Here is a 14,030-nt window from a genome sequence, read left to right as displayed (position 1 = left end):
CTAGAATTTGGATTGCTAAATCTTGCCATGTATTTGCATTGACTTTTAGTGTCAGAAAATTGCAGCCTTTGCTATGCCACAGAAGAAACGGTAGCAGCAGTTGGGAGCAGGAGACTTCATACACCACCCTGAGCGAAGAATGTGGTACAGTAGAACCTCAGAGTGAGAAACTGACCCGTCAACCACACACCTCATTTGGAACCAGAAGTACACAGTCAGGCAGCAGCAGAGACAAAGAGAAGTGAATACAGTACAGTACTGTGGTAAATGTAAACTACTAAAACAAAAAAAGGGAAAGCAACATTTTTCTTCTGCATAATGAAGTTTCAAAGCTGTATTTAGTCGATGTTCAGCTGTAAACTTCTTTGAAAGAACAGCCATAATGTTTTGTTCAGAGTTAGGAACATTTCTGAGTTACAAACAACCTCCATTCCCGAGGTGTAACTCTGAGGTTCTACTGTATAAGAAATCTTATACACACTTCCAAAACTTTCTGAGGCAGTGGCAGGGCTGGTTTCTGTCACTTGAGCCTCCAAATGTTTTCAGTTCTGGGTCAAACTGTGCTTAGCTGGCATGATTTGACCTGGTCTGTACTGACAGCTAAGTCCTAATCAGTATCATGTCTGCTAACTCCTTTGACCAGTTGTGTTTAATCATGCTAATACTGTGCAATGTAGGCATTCCCTATGCATCAAGTCAACAAAGCTGAGGTTGATTGTCATGCTCCTGGACAAACTGCTTAGGCTGTCTCCCCTGCTCTGCAGGTAGACCTGCTTCTTGGTTTACAGCTGAAAATTGCCCTTTAGTTATGTCCTTGTTGTAGACTGAAATGACACTTAGCACTTGTATCACCTCTTATCAGCTTTATAAAAGTGAGTGAGTATTATTTGCAGTATGATTAAATGGCTCGTTTATTCCTCTTCAGTGTGTCTCTTGCAATACCTCCCTTGCCTCTTGTGGGGAATTTAGCAGTCATAATTCTGATCCCAGTGAACAAAATGTGTGATGATAGGTGTGTTACATTAGCATTTTTGAGCAGCCGCTGGAGGTAACTTTAAACTCTCCATATATGTTTATTTTTCTTTTAAAGAAATTAAATGGCTGGGGGAAATGGACTGTGTAGAAATGCAGTGCTGTGACTGACGGTGTGGGGTGATTGTGGTGAGCATAGGAGAATAGGGTCATATTGAATACAGACTACAATAGCTCCACTGAAATGAAGGCACAGTTTGGGGGAGAGAGGGCTTATTGTTTGTAGGACATTCTTGACTTCTAATTTCTTTCTTCCAAAAATCTTCAACCAGTCAGTTGAGTGCCCAAGCCTTCAGGATGTTACTGTCATTCCCCAGCCTCCAGAACAGAGAAGCATTTTGCATTTGGCAGGGGTTCTCCCCCCCCCAGACAGTGGAACTCCTCGCTCTCATTCTGCAGGAGCAATTTTATTCAGAGAAACTTTCACCTCTTGCTGTACAACAAAGTGCAAATTTTCTGGTAATTGGCTAGATGAACTCAGCACAGTGACTGGTGTTCTGGAAGTGCTACATCACGACGAAGATGTCATAGTTTCTGTGCTCAACTGCCATCCTTTCTCATGCTCCACTGCTGCCAGAACGTGGAATGTTATGTTTCTCTTTGCAGACAGTCTACTGTTTTCATTAAGAAGCTGCCTGCTGCCAAAAGTTTCAAAACTCAACTTTGGAATTCAGTAGCTTCAGTTCCATTTTCACAAACATGCACATTCTTGGGGCTTGGGGAAACTTACCAGTATAATTATACTGCAGTAGTTATGCTAGTATAAGGCTGTGTGGGAATAAAATTGTTCACCTCGGGAGTTGTACCAGTGCAGCTATAGTAATATAATTATACAGATCTAATTATGCTGCTGAATTTCCCCATCTAGACAAGTATGTAGAAATTGGACATCTAGGATATCAATGGTTTCCAGTATTGCTATCTCCACCAAAGTGTTGAAAAATCATGTTTTGTTTTTTTTTAAATAAACATTGGGTTCTTTTTATTTGCTTTCTGTTTGTTAAACCTTGAGGGTGCAACTGGGACATTTTCAAACTTTTCTCTGCAACCACAAGGCCAGAAATTAACTTTTTTTTTTAAAGTGGAGATTCTCACAAAATAACAAGACTTGAAGAGCTGGGGCCTTAAGAAAAATACCAAATCATCGTGACACGATAAAATCGCAAGAGTTTACAACACTGGACTTCACAAGTTGCAGTTTTTCACTTATACATCTGGATTGAAGTCTTCCAGCTTTTCACATGCATTTCATCACTTCAGTGGATTGCCATCAGTCCTCATAATAATCAAGTGGATTCAAGTGGCCTGCCACACATCAGATACAAAGAATCTTAACCTGTAGTGAGGTTAGTAGTCACTCTTGACTTCAGGAGGAAGGATTGCTGATGTGAGCAAGGGTTTGTAGGATCAGCCCCTTAGGTTGGTAGCTGTCTTACTCCAGACTTCAGATGCATATAAAATAACTTCCATTGTGGGAGAAGGGAAGTAGAATTCCCCATCCCTGCAACAGTGCATCTCACAAATGGTGATCAGAATTATTTTAACCAATGTTGCTTCTGCCCGTGCTCGCTTGCGCTCTCTGTCTCTCTCTCTCTCCCCTCCCCCCGACCTACCTGTGATCTACCTGACAGTGATTCCTGATACAGTAATATTCCTGTGTGGCAGGCAGCATTCAGTGCTGCTGCATCATCCCCCAGTAGCTTAACAGCCAAAGGACGCCATCCCAAATTCTGGAGTTTCTGCAAAAGTGAATAGGCGTATAGAGTAGGAGGAAGACAAAGGACTAAATTAGTTCATAGCCATCCGACTGTCAATCCTGTTTCTGAAATCCCTTCACTGTTGATGCTGACTGAACTGCGTTGCTAATAAACTCTTAGAAGGATTTGGTTTTGAATTTTGACATTTAATGTTTAAATAGTTATGCATAAACCAAAGGATTTCTACGGAGCCTGCCATGGCGCTTTTGATGCATTCCATTGTGCCTAGAAATGACAGTGCTATAGGGAGTCTCTCCCAACTTGGGTTGGGATAAGGAACAGGACATAATACAGTCCGCATGCTTTTTTTATTCAGATGTCTCATAAAGCCCCTCCAGGAATTGTTACATCCACTCTGACCAACACAGAAATGCATCCAGCACTGTCCTGGGGTGGAACTTGGTAGTTAACAGCACACAGCCATATTAAGTAGTTTAAGACAAGAAGTGAAGAAGAATCCTGCCTCTAATTAAAACCAGAAGGGGAATTTTGGGAGGAAAAGTAATATTGAGATCTCCCAAGGGCTCATACAAAAAGTGCTGTGGGTTCTCTAATGACTGCAAGGGGCAGTGGGGGGGGACGGACGACAAGGGGTATCTTAATCAGAAGATGCCATGTCTAGCAGCACAGAACTCTTTAGCACAAATCGAGAGCATTATATTCAGTACTCAGAGGAAAGAGTGCCACCAAATGTACTTCTCACAACACAGGTTTTTTCCTTCAAGATCTCACTTCTAAATACTGACCAAGTATGATCCTGTTTAGCTTGTGATTTCTGAGCTCCCAGCACAAATGGAATGGCAGACAGGAATATTGTGTGTAGACTTGCTTGTATTTTAGTTTTGTTTTGCAAAGGAAAGACTGCAAAGGCAATACAGTTTTAATATTAAACTTGAAAATAAAGAGCAAGTATTCTGGTTGTATTTACTTTCTGAGACACCAACCGCTCTACCTGAGATGCAGAGATCCAGAGCTGCTGATAGACGGCTGCTCTCAGGCACCTGAAAGCAATCTCCTTTCAGTGTTTAGCTAGCATATTGAACTGTAGGTCTGAATGTTATGCTTTTGTCATTTGGATAAAATTGATTGGTCCCTCTGCGGGCCAAGAATGGTCACAGCAGAGTACAGAACTCTGACAAGTAGAGTATGAAAGTCCCAACAACCTAGAGGAATTGGCACGACTGACTTTTCTCAAAATGCCCTCAGCATTTTCTTCATGTTCTGCAAAGTACAAGAGGTGGTGTTGGTCTTGGAGAGGATGTGGAGAAGGTGAGAACTTCATTGTTGAGCAAATGCAATTTCTTCATGCACAAACACTTTGGTCCTCAAATTCCCATCTTTCAGGTGTTGGCAATATTTATTTTTGAGCCACCGGTTTGCTATAAAATGGCCTGGGCTGATCTGTTCCGTCATTTTCATATGTGCAATGGAGAATTTTCCTTTTGGCAATTTTATTCTTCTCATGAGATTAAAAATATTTCTCTGTATGGATATGAACTGCTGGAAAGAAGACTACAGAAGGCCAGCTAATCAGTTCCTGTTAGAGAGGAGACGCCTCCATTTTAGCCTTTAATCCTGTCAAAAGAGAGGTTACGTTGGTTCAGTAAAAGGTGCCCTCCTATCTACCTTCTTAGACTGTCAAACTGAAGAGCAAATACCCCCTTTGTGGGACCTTTTCTCTTGTTGCAAATTTCACCACCATTACCTGTGGATAGGTTACTCTATTAGCGGCCTCATAGACACAGGCCGATTTATGGTGACAGCTCACTTGAGAAATGTGTGCACCTGAGCCATCAGACTGACCACTCAAAGACAAGGAGTTGCATTACAGCTGCACACCACAAAGCCAGCATTTGTTATGTAAGGTCACCAACAAAAGCCTGAAGTTCAGCTCTTTGTCTCCAGCATTGATTAATGTGCATATGCCAATGCAAAGTGGCTCCAGATGTGAGTAATATGTGCATTGCCATTTGAATGACTCTGTCAGGGTCGGCAACCTTTCAGAAGCGGTGTGCCGAGTCTTCATTGATTCACTCTAATTTAAGGTTTCGCGGGCCAGTGATACATTTTAACGTTTTTATAAGGTCTCTTTCTCTAAGTCTATACTATATAACTAAACTGTTGTTGTATGTAAAGTAAATAAGGTTTTTAAAATGTTTAAGCAGCTTCATTTAAAATTAAATTAAAATGCCGAGCCCCCCGGTCCGGTGGCCAGGACTCTGGCAGTGTGAGTGCCACTGACAATCAGCTCGTGTGCCGCCTTTGGCAGCGTGCCATAGGTTGCCTACCCCTGGACTATGTCTTGCTTGTTTATCTGGGCTTTGTTTAAGACTGTAGAGCAAATAAGAGAAGAAACTTTGCTAGTAGATTTGTTTTATGAATGTCTGAAGAACTCTGTGGAAAAAGAACGTAAGAGGTTGAACCTAAACTTTTCTGTGTGGTGGGATATGTGGACAAACCCCAGGGGTTTTTCTACCTCCTGTGCTGTTGTGAAAGCTCACTCCTGCAGGCCCAACTGCCCACTTAAATTCCGGAAACAGGAGAGGCTGTTGCTTTTGCTTGTGCAATGACTTGATCACTGTTGGTTGTCAGTGTGGAATGCAATGGGACTGCTGCATCACCCTCATATTTGTGGTGTTGGGGCATAAATGGTGACATTTGCTATGTCATTAGGACTGAGCAATGGGTAATATGGTACGATATAGCTAGTAATGACAGGTTTCAGAGTAGTAGCCATGTTAGTCTGTATTCGCAAAAAGAAAAGGAGGACTTGTGGCACCTTAGAGACCAACCAATTTATTTGAGCATATGCTCAAGTCCTCCTTTTCTTATAGCTAGTAATGTATCTCTTCTGGAGTCCATGGATCTGAACTGACCAGAGTGCTAATCACATGGGTCCTGCTTCACATGTGCCAGATGCGCTCCATCTCTCTGGCAGGAATGGGTCGATAGTGTAAGCTCTGAGTCAGTGTTACGGGACATCGAAGAATAGTTATTGTTTGTTACTGAGTCTCCATAGTAATGCACTGTGTGCGTATATCGCATGGCATCATCAAACTGATGTACCAGAGCTATGTTGTAGCTCTCCAGCTCTTCCAAGCTTGCTCCCACTATTAATGTCATTTTTTTCTTTGTCTCTGATTTCCTTAAGTTTCCATTTGGTATTATGTGCTGTTGGAATCCAGCGGAAGGCTCAGTGAAGCCCTTGTATCTTTCCCTCACTCCACTGGGAGTTATCTATTCCAAACTGGCTTCCCTCTATCTCTCCAGGGCGTATATTGTTGTTCCCATCAGTCTAGGAGACCTAGTGGAATGGAAAGCAGAAAGAAATCCTATCAAACATAATGTGCACGTCTCAAATATAGAAAACGCTCAGGTCTTGGAGTTGATTAGAAATATCTGCTCTCTCAGGGAGATCTGGCTGAGCGCATCAGTGGTTGAAGCAAATGGCACTGCTGGGTAACCTAATTTAACACTGGGATTTGGATGTAGCCTTTATTAAGCTGCAGATAAAGGATCTGTCTGCTTGTTCTGCACCATTTAACTGAATGATATTCAGGAAGACATCAGCTATGACTCCCCACATAGCTTAGTGCACCTCAGGCTTGACCCTGCAGCATGATCTGGTGCTCCAGTCCTTGGCTTCCCCCACAGCTCTGCCAGCGAATCTGTCTTCATCTGCTGTGCGCACTGTGCTATGACCAGTCCTTGTGACCTCCTGTTCAGACTTCCCTGTGTGGTGATTCTGTGATACTAACACCTCTCTCTAAGATTAAACTGACACCTCTGAACTAACTCGGTAACTAGGCCCCAGATCTACAGTGGTGACAGGTTATAACACTGTTGTACTAGGGCATATACCCTCTTAGTTGATCTTTAGAGAAAGGAATATTTGTGGACTCGGTGTTCTGGAGCAAGAGCACTTCTAGTTCATATGTGACAGGTTTGCCATATGGAATTTGAGGTGGAAAGGAGGACTCCTACTTCTGACCGTTCTGATTTTCCTAAATAATCACATTGTATTCTCACACAGTCAGATCATTAGTTAGAGCCGCCTGTTCTGACTGCTGTTGTGAATAAGGTGAGTTGCTGATACAATGGAAAGAGCTGATGTTCCTAGGGGCTTGTCTACACAGGGAAATTTAGAGGCATGATTAGGCCAGTATAGTTATGCTGGTAAACTTCCCTTGTAACAAACCCTAGAATACAAAATACCTGCAAGTGAAATACAAACTAAGGGCTTTTAGCTTTGGAGGTGTTGTGGTAATTAGGCCTATAGGTTTACTCTAATTGTAATTTCACCTGTAGAAATGTGGAAGTTCATTAGATGTCACGATTACCTATAACAAATGATGAAGGGAAAAGGTACGAAAAGGAGAGAGACTGAATTAGTCTAAACAAAAGGGCCTCCTGATATGGTTCAAGGACTAATTTAAAATCATGCTTGGGGAAAACAGAAGATGTGGAATTGGAAATTAACAAACCAAAATTGGTGTGTTGGATACTAGGCCAGCTGGTGGACAAAATAGTTAAGAGAATGGGCTAGTCCACCCATCACTCCTTTTCTGGGGTCCTTAAAGAAATATTTCTTTAGGGGAAAAAGCAGAAGAACAGACAAAGGCTAGTGGAGTGAGCGACTTCATCGGGACCCTGGCCTTTGTTATCCCGATCCTGAGTGATGGCCTGGCCTGGCCTGGCCTGGCCTGAAAGTGGGACCCAGATGACATTGCCACTTCTGCCAGCTCCAGCTAAATCCCAAACATCACCTTGGATGAAATGGGGTTGGACTTAAACAGCAACAATAACAAGCTCTAGCCCATCAGAACTCATTTCTTTTTGCTTTCCCCCAAAGGACAGTTATTACCACTTTTCGTACAATCTAAGAGACTGTCAAACAAGGGGGTTTTTTCTTCTAAAAATTCCCCAGCTAAAGGAAAAGGAAACAAGGGAGTGTTAAAATGAAAGCCTTTTTTAACACTTCCAAATGTTTGTTTTAACTGGTTTTTCCTTCTTTTCTTTATCTTTAATAAAAGGTTAAAAGGATGTTTAATGATGTGTTTGCCATGGGACTAAGCAGGCTGAAGTCTCCCTATAACAAACCCTGGATCTTGTTTAACACTGTTTAATGTTGGACAGTGACTGGGTTATGTTGACGTCTTTGGGCCCCTGTATTCCATCTAAATTAATACAACAGAGAGTAGCTTTGACTTTCAGCTTTCCTCACTACAGGTGACAAGAAAATGGTTTGTTTGAAGATGCACTTGCAGTCAGTCTAAAGCCAAAATATTCTTTTGAGATCAGCTGTTACTCTGATGCTGTTTCTGACAGTTTATCACTTCTTGGTGCTGGCCTTTGAAAGAAGGACGGTAGTGTTAGCATCACATCTATAATTTGAATGATCAGTATTAACACTGCTGCTTCTCCAAAAATGACAAGTTGTTCACTGTCACCTGAGAGGCATCATAGGACTAGAAGGGACCTTCTGGGTCATTGAGTCTAGTCTCCTGCTATTGCAGGCAACCTCTGTTACAGAACCACATTCACAAACTGAAGTTTGACTAGACATGGATGAAAATTGCAGGGTTGATCAGACTGTGTCAGGTGGTGATAATTTTCAGCGAGGTAACACTTGGGTAAACAAGAATAATTTTTTTTCTAGATTTACTAGTGTCTTAATTTAGAAGGCTAAACAGTAACCTAGAAGGATAAACAGTAACTCATTAATTTATTAAATGTAGCCTATTCACACTGAGTTACTTGTTCCTCCGGTGTTGGGAGCTCCTTGCTGCACTGAATTTACATAGAATGCATGCGTATAATGTGATTTTTGAAATATTAATTACAAAATGCATCTTTAATATTCTCTTAGGCATCTCATTAGCCATTTGCACCTGCAGATTCCTTAGTGTGCACAGCTGTTGTGCATTCCAGTTGAGCACAAGGTTGCCCCAGTTATTTTTGCAAGTGATCATATGCGTAACTGTTAAAATCTGTCCCATAAAGTACTTAATTCTGGCAAAGCATTTAAAGTGGCATATTCAAAAGCACTGGGTATTAGTCTAACTCTGCTCCCATTGAAGTCATAGGAGTTTTACCATGAATTTCAGTGGAAATAGGCCACTACTGAGTGCTTTTAAGAATACCTCCATTATGTCTGAATTTGTGATATTATTAACTTTAAATCTGGCACAAAGAATTTAGGCATTATAGCTTCCTTACTAATTGTTACTGGCAACTAGGTGTGGCTATGAGGAGAAGACACCTCTAGCCGTGTAAGTACCTCCACTTGCTATCAGAAAGATCAATGTAAAAGCATCACACTGTAAAGCAGCTGCAGTTTAATACAGTAGCATCCACTTGTGAGTCCTAAACTTAAAAAGAAAGTTACTTTCAGCTCTCCTGACGATGAATGATGGGGATAATACTTGCATTTGCTCATTGATCAGGAAATTAAACGAGTGTTCCTGTGGCTTTGAACTGCTTTTTTGATGATCAACCCTTCTGTACTCTGAGAGGGCGGTACCAATATACCCATGTTGGCATATCGTCCAACTCTCTCTCTTCAGGGATGTCATAAATAGGTAATACTATATGAATAATACTTTTTAGAATGCTCTTATCATTTTCCTGTGTAGATAGGCAGAAAATGCTGTGATCCGCATATGGAAATAAATACTCCATGTGGGATTTAATTATACAGACTTGTTTGGTTTTTAAATCTTCAAGTGCTTTTTGCAAAAATATTCTCTGTAGTGAATTAGCTGAGAAGTGCAACATCCTCCGCCATCCTTCTCAATTTGAGCAAGTGTTTGTTTTTTGTCTTTAATTATAGTGGAGCGCTTGCGTACTGGTAGCTTGGTGCTTGGTTAGATGGACTGTAGAGGAGTATCTGTAATGAATGCTACTAACTAAATAGTTATACTTTCGAACCTGTTTTCGCATGGGCTTCCTCTTCAAGTCCCACTATGATCTTTAGTTGCCTCAGCTGGAAAGGTCACGTTACACAAGAAATCAAACAAAACACTTTCTGTTCAGCATCTTTCCATTAAGCAACCAGCTTGCGTGGGCTGATCACTGCTAGCTGTGCTTTGCTTAGTGAAAAACTTGATGGCTGTAGTCTCCCTATTTGAATGAGTAATATGTAGGCAGTGTGTGATCCGGTGCTTTTTTGGTCAGGTGTCTAAGCCTCTCTCTTTGCTTCCTTTGTCTGGACTTGAAGTGCCAGCATGGATTTATTTTCTTTGTTGCATATTGGACAGTATTTGTTTCAAGCAAGCATGTATGAATATTAACACAATCTAAATCGATAAACAGGATGTTTGTATTAATTGTCTTTTAGGGCTTTTATTTATTTTTTTACCTAGAGCTTATTGCTAGTTAATTCATGGTGATTAACATGCTTGTAGCAGGCTAGGCTGGATGCTCCCCAGACGTTAGATCCTGGATACAAATGTTTGTGGTTTACCTCCGCTGATCCATGATACGTGAGCTTCAGACATTTGTATCGTGGAACAAAGGCTAGTTTGGACAGTTTCCAGACATTCAGAAATGTGTTAATTGCCTTGAGTCTACCCTAGAGGTAAAGACTCCCGTGTATCCAGGCCCTTTTGTTTCTTGCTCTAAGGTGCATCGATATAGTGTAGCCTGCTGGTGAGCAAAAACTACCAAATGTAGTGGCAAGGCTGTATTTAGTTGCAAATCAGTGTTTTAATTATCTCAACCTTTCTTTAGGAAAATAACTAAAAGTATGACTGCAAATATGAATGATTTAAATCAAGATTTTCTGCTTGTTTATTTCAATCATGATTAACACTGGTGATTTAAATTACGTTGATTTAAATCTATCAGTCTTGTTAAATTCCAAACACCTGTGTGGTTGGCCATCCTATGGTTGAGGAAGGTGCACAATTGCTAATCAGGAACTTTGCTGGAGAGAGTTTGAAAAAAATAATCTTCTGGCCCCACAAATCTCTGGGTTTGACTATGTAGAATTGAACATGATATTAGTTGGAAAGTAGAGAGGCCAACAAGTGGAGAAACTGTGAGAGGGCTCTGATAGTTCTGGTTACAAGTTTCCCCTCTTTGAGCTTGCTGCTATGCAAACTGAGAGTGTAGAAATGGCACTGACCCAGGGAGTATGTAACATCATCCCATCCTGACTGTTTAACTTTTCAGGTGTCAAATTAATTATTATTTGGGCTTCAGTCACTTAAGGTAGACAGGGCAGTCTATCCTAAGGGGTCAGAATGCTAACTCCTCCTTTCTGTAATCTCAGGCTCAAATGCAAAGATTTTTTTCAGGTTTCAGAGTGGTAGCCGTGTTAGTCTGTGTCAGCAAAAAGAACGAGGGGTATTTGTGGTATCTTAGAGACTAACACATTTATTTGGGCATAAGCTTTCGTGGGCTAAAACCCACTTCATCAGATGCATGCAGTGGAAAATACAGTAGGAAGATATACACACACACACACACACACACACACACGCGCGCGAACATGGGAAAAAAAAGGTGTTGCCGTACCAACTCTAATGAGACTAATCAATTAAGGTGGGCTATTAGGAGAAAAATGTTTGTATTGATAATGAGGATGGCCCATTTCAGACAGTTGACAGGAAGGTGTGAGTAACAGTAGGGGGAAAACTAGCATGGGGAAATAGTTTTTACTTTGTGTAATGACCGATCCACTCCCAGTCTTTATTCAAGCCTAATTTAATGGTGTCCAGTTTGCAAATAAATTCCAGTTATGCAGTTACTCTTTGGAGTCTGTTTTTGAAGTTGTTTTTTGTAGAAGAATTGCGACTTTTAGATCTGTAATTGAGAGACCAGGGAGGTTGAAGTGTTCTCAGACTGTTTTATGAATGTTCTAATTCTTGACGTCTGATTTGTGTCCATTTATTCTTTTGCGTCGAGTCTGTCTGGTTTGGCCAAAGTACATGACAGAGGGGCATTTTTTCATGTTCTCTGGGTATATATCTTCCTATTTATTTTCCATTGCATGTATCTGATGAAGTGGATTTTAGCCACAAAAGCTTATGCCCAAATAAATGTGTTAGTCTCTAAGGTGCCACAAGTCCTCCTCGTTCTTTTTGCTGATTTTTTTTTCAAGTGGTTTTTCCACCAACTTCCAGTGTCTTACTGGGAAGTTGTTTTTTGTTTGTTTTGGTTTGGTTTGTTTGGTTTGTTTTTTAAACCACCAACTAATAACTGCATATTGGAACTCTAAATGGAGGATGCAGGTCTCTGTGGCTGGAAAATCTCTCTAAATTATTTTAATCTTCCTCTTCAAATATCTAAATTGGGAGACAGTTCCTCTTTGTTCGGTACTGTATACTTCATGATAACCAATAGTTAGTTATTCTAAGATTTTTCTCACACTCTTTAACATAAATGTCAATTTAACACAATTGAATGTTGCTCAGAATTCAGTTGCCCTCTTGGGTATCTAGTCATAGAATCATAGAATATCAGGGTTGGAAGGGACCCCAGAAGGTCATCTAGTCCAACCCCCTGCTCAAAGCAGGACCAATTCCCAGTTAAATCATCCCAGCCAGGGCTTTGTCAAGCCTGACCTTAAAAACCTCTAAGGAAGGAGATTCTACCACCTCCCTAGGTAACGCATTCCAGTGTTTCACCACCCTCTTAGTGAAAAAGTTTTTCCTAATATCCAATCTAAACCTCCCCCACTGCAACTTGAGACCATTACTCCTCGTTCTGTCATCTGCTACCATTGAGAACAGTCTAGAGCCATCCTCTTTGGAACCCCCTTTCAGGTAGTTGAAAGCAGCTATCAAATCCCCCCTCATTCTTCTCTTCTGCAGGCTAAACAATCCCAGCTCCCTCAGCCTCTCCTCATAACTCATGTGTTCCAGTCCCCTAATCATTTTTGTTGCCCTTCGCTGGACTCTCTCCAATTTATCCACATCCTTCTTGAAGTGTGGGGCCCAAAACTGGACACAGTACTCCAGATGAGGCCTCACCAATGTCGAATAGAGGGGAACGATCACGTCCCTCGATCTGCTCGCTATGCCCCTACTTATACATCCCAAAATGCCATTGGCCTTCTTGGCAACAAGGGCACACTGCTGACTCATATCCAGCTTCTCGTCCACTGTCACCCCAGGTCCTTTTCCGCAGAACTGCTGCCTAGCCATTCGGTCCCTAGTCTGTAGCTGTGCATTGGGTTCTTCCGTCCTAAGTGCAGGACCCTGCACTTATCCTTATTGAACCTCATCAGACTCCTTTTGGCCCAATCTTCCAATTGGTCTAGGTCCTTCTGTATCCTATCCCTCCCCTCCAGCGTATCTACCACTCCTCCCAGTTTAGTATCATCCGCAAATTTGCTGAGAGTGCAATCCACACCATCCTCCAGATCATTGATGAAGATATTGAATAAAACCGGCCCCAGGACCGACCCTTGGGGCACTCCACTTGATACCGGCTGCCAACTAGACATGGAGCCATTGATCACTACCTGTTGAGCCCGACAATCTAGCCAGCTTTCTACCCACCTTATAGTGCATTCATCCAGCCCATACTTCCTTAACTTGCTGACAAGAATACTATGGGAGACCGTGTCAAAAGCTTTGCTAAAGTCAAGAAACAATACATCCACTGCTTTCCCTTCATCCACAGAACCAGTAATCTCATCATAAAAGGCGATTAGATTAGTCAGGCATGACCTTCCCTTGGTCAAGTCCTGTGAGGCCTCCAGTGATCTGTCTAACCAGCTCAACTGAAATGAGAATAAGCCTACCAATCATAGTAGCAGATATTGCAATAATTGAAATAGAATAATAACTAAATGTGCACTGGTAACGTCGTACCACTTTGTCTTTGCCCTTTGAGATTGTTAACTCTTTGGGTAGGGACTCTGGCTAAGTGTTTATGTGTGCACCTTGTGATGGGTTCCCCCCAGGGAGCCACCTGGAACTGGGGTACCACTGAGCCCTTTGACCCACTGACCTGGGCTCCCTCTCACACTGTGCTGCTGTGACATGTTGCAGACCTGCTCCTGGTCCTGCACTTCCACCAGCATTCACACAGGTAAGGACACACCCAGCAGCAATTACATGCAGTCTCTCTGACCAGCCACTGCATAAACCAACAATAGAGAGGCTACAGCCAAAATAACCACCAGCTTCCAGGCCTAGGACCCTATAGGTGTACTGTCCTGCCCTGGTCCAAACCTCAACCAGTATGAATTGATTATCCAGTTCGCCTCCCCCTCAATGTGGAGAGGAA

At 41.9% G+C, this 14,030-nt stretch overlaps 1 protein-coding gene across 13 annotated transcripts in view; it reads left to right on the top strand.

Moving 5' to 3' along the window:
* SIK3 (SIK family kinase 3) overlaps nt 1–14,030 on the top strand; it is a 154,480-nt gene that overhangs the window by 56,347 nt on the left and 84,103 nt on the right. The window contains exon 2 of one of the 13 annotated variants that reach the window (XM_073320976.1): nt 50–263. The exons of 11 other annotated variants lie outside the window; for them this stretch is intronic. The gene's annotated coding sequence lies outside the window, so the exon portion shown is untranslated. Of the gene's footprint in view, nt 1–49; nt 264–14,030 lie in introns of those variants that run through there. One more of the 13 variants, XM_073320978.1, reaches the window with a different exon arrangement.

This window comes from Lepidochelys kempii, chromosome 22, assembly GCF_965140265.1.
Source record: "Lepidochelys kempii isolate rLepKem1 chromosome 22, rLepKem1.hap2, whole genome shotgun sequence".
Classification (NCBI taxonomy): domain Eukaryota; kingdom Metazoa; phylum Chordata; order Testudines; family Cheloniidae; genus Lepidochelys; species Lepidochelys kempii.
Note: the sequence above shows the minus strand (reverse complement) of the source record. Positions and strands in the feature narration are given on the sequence as shown.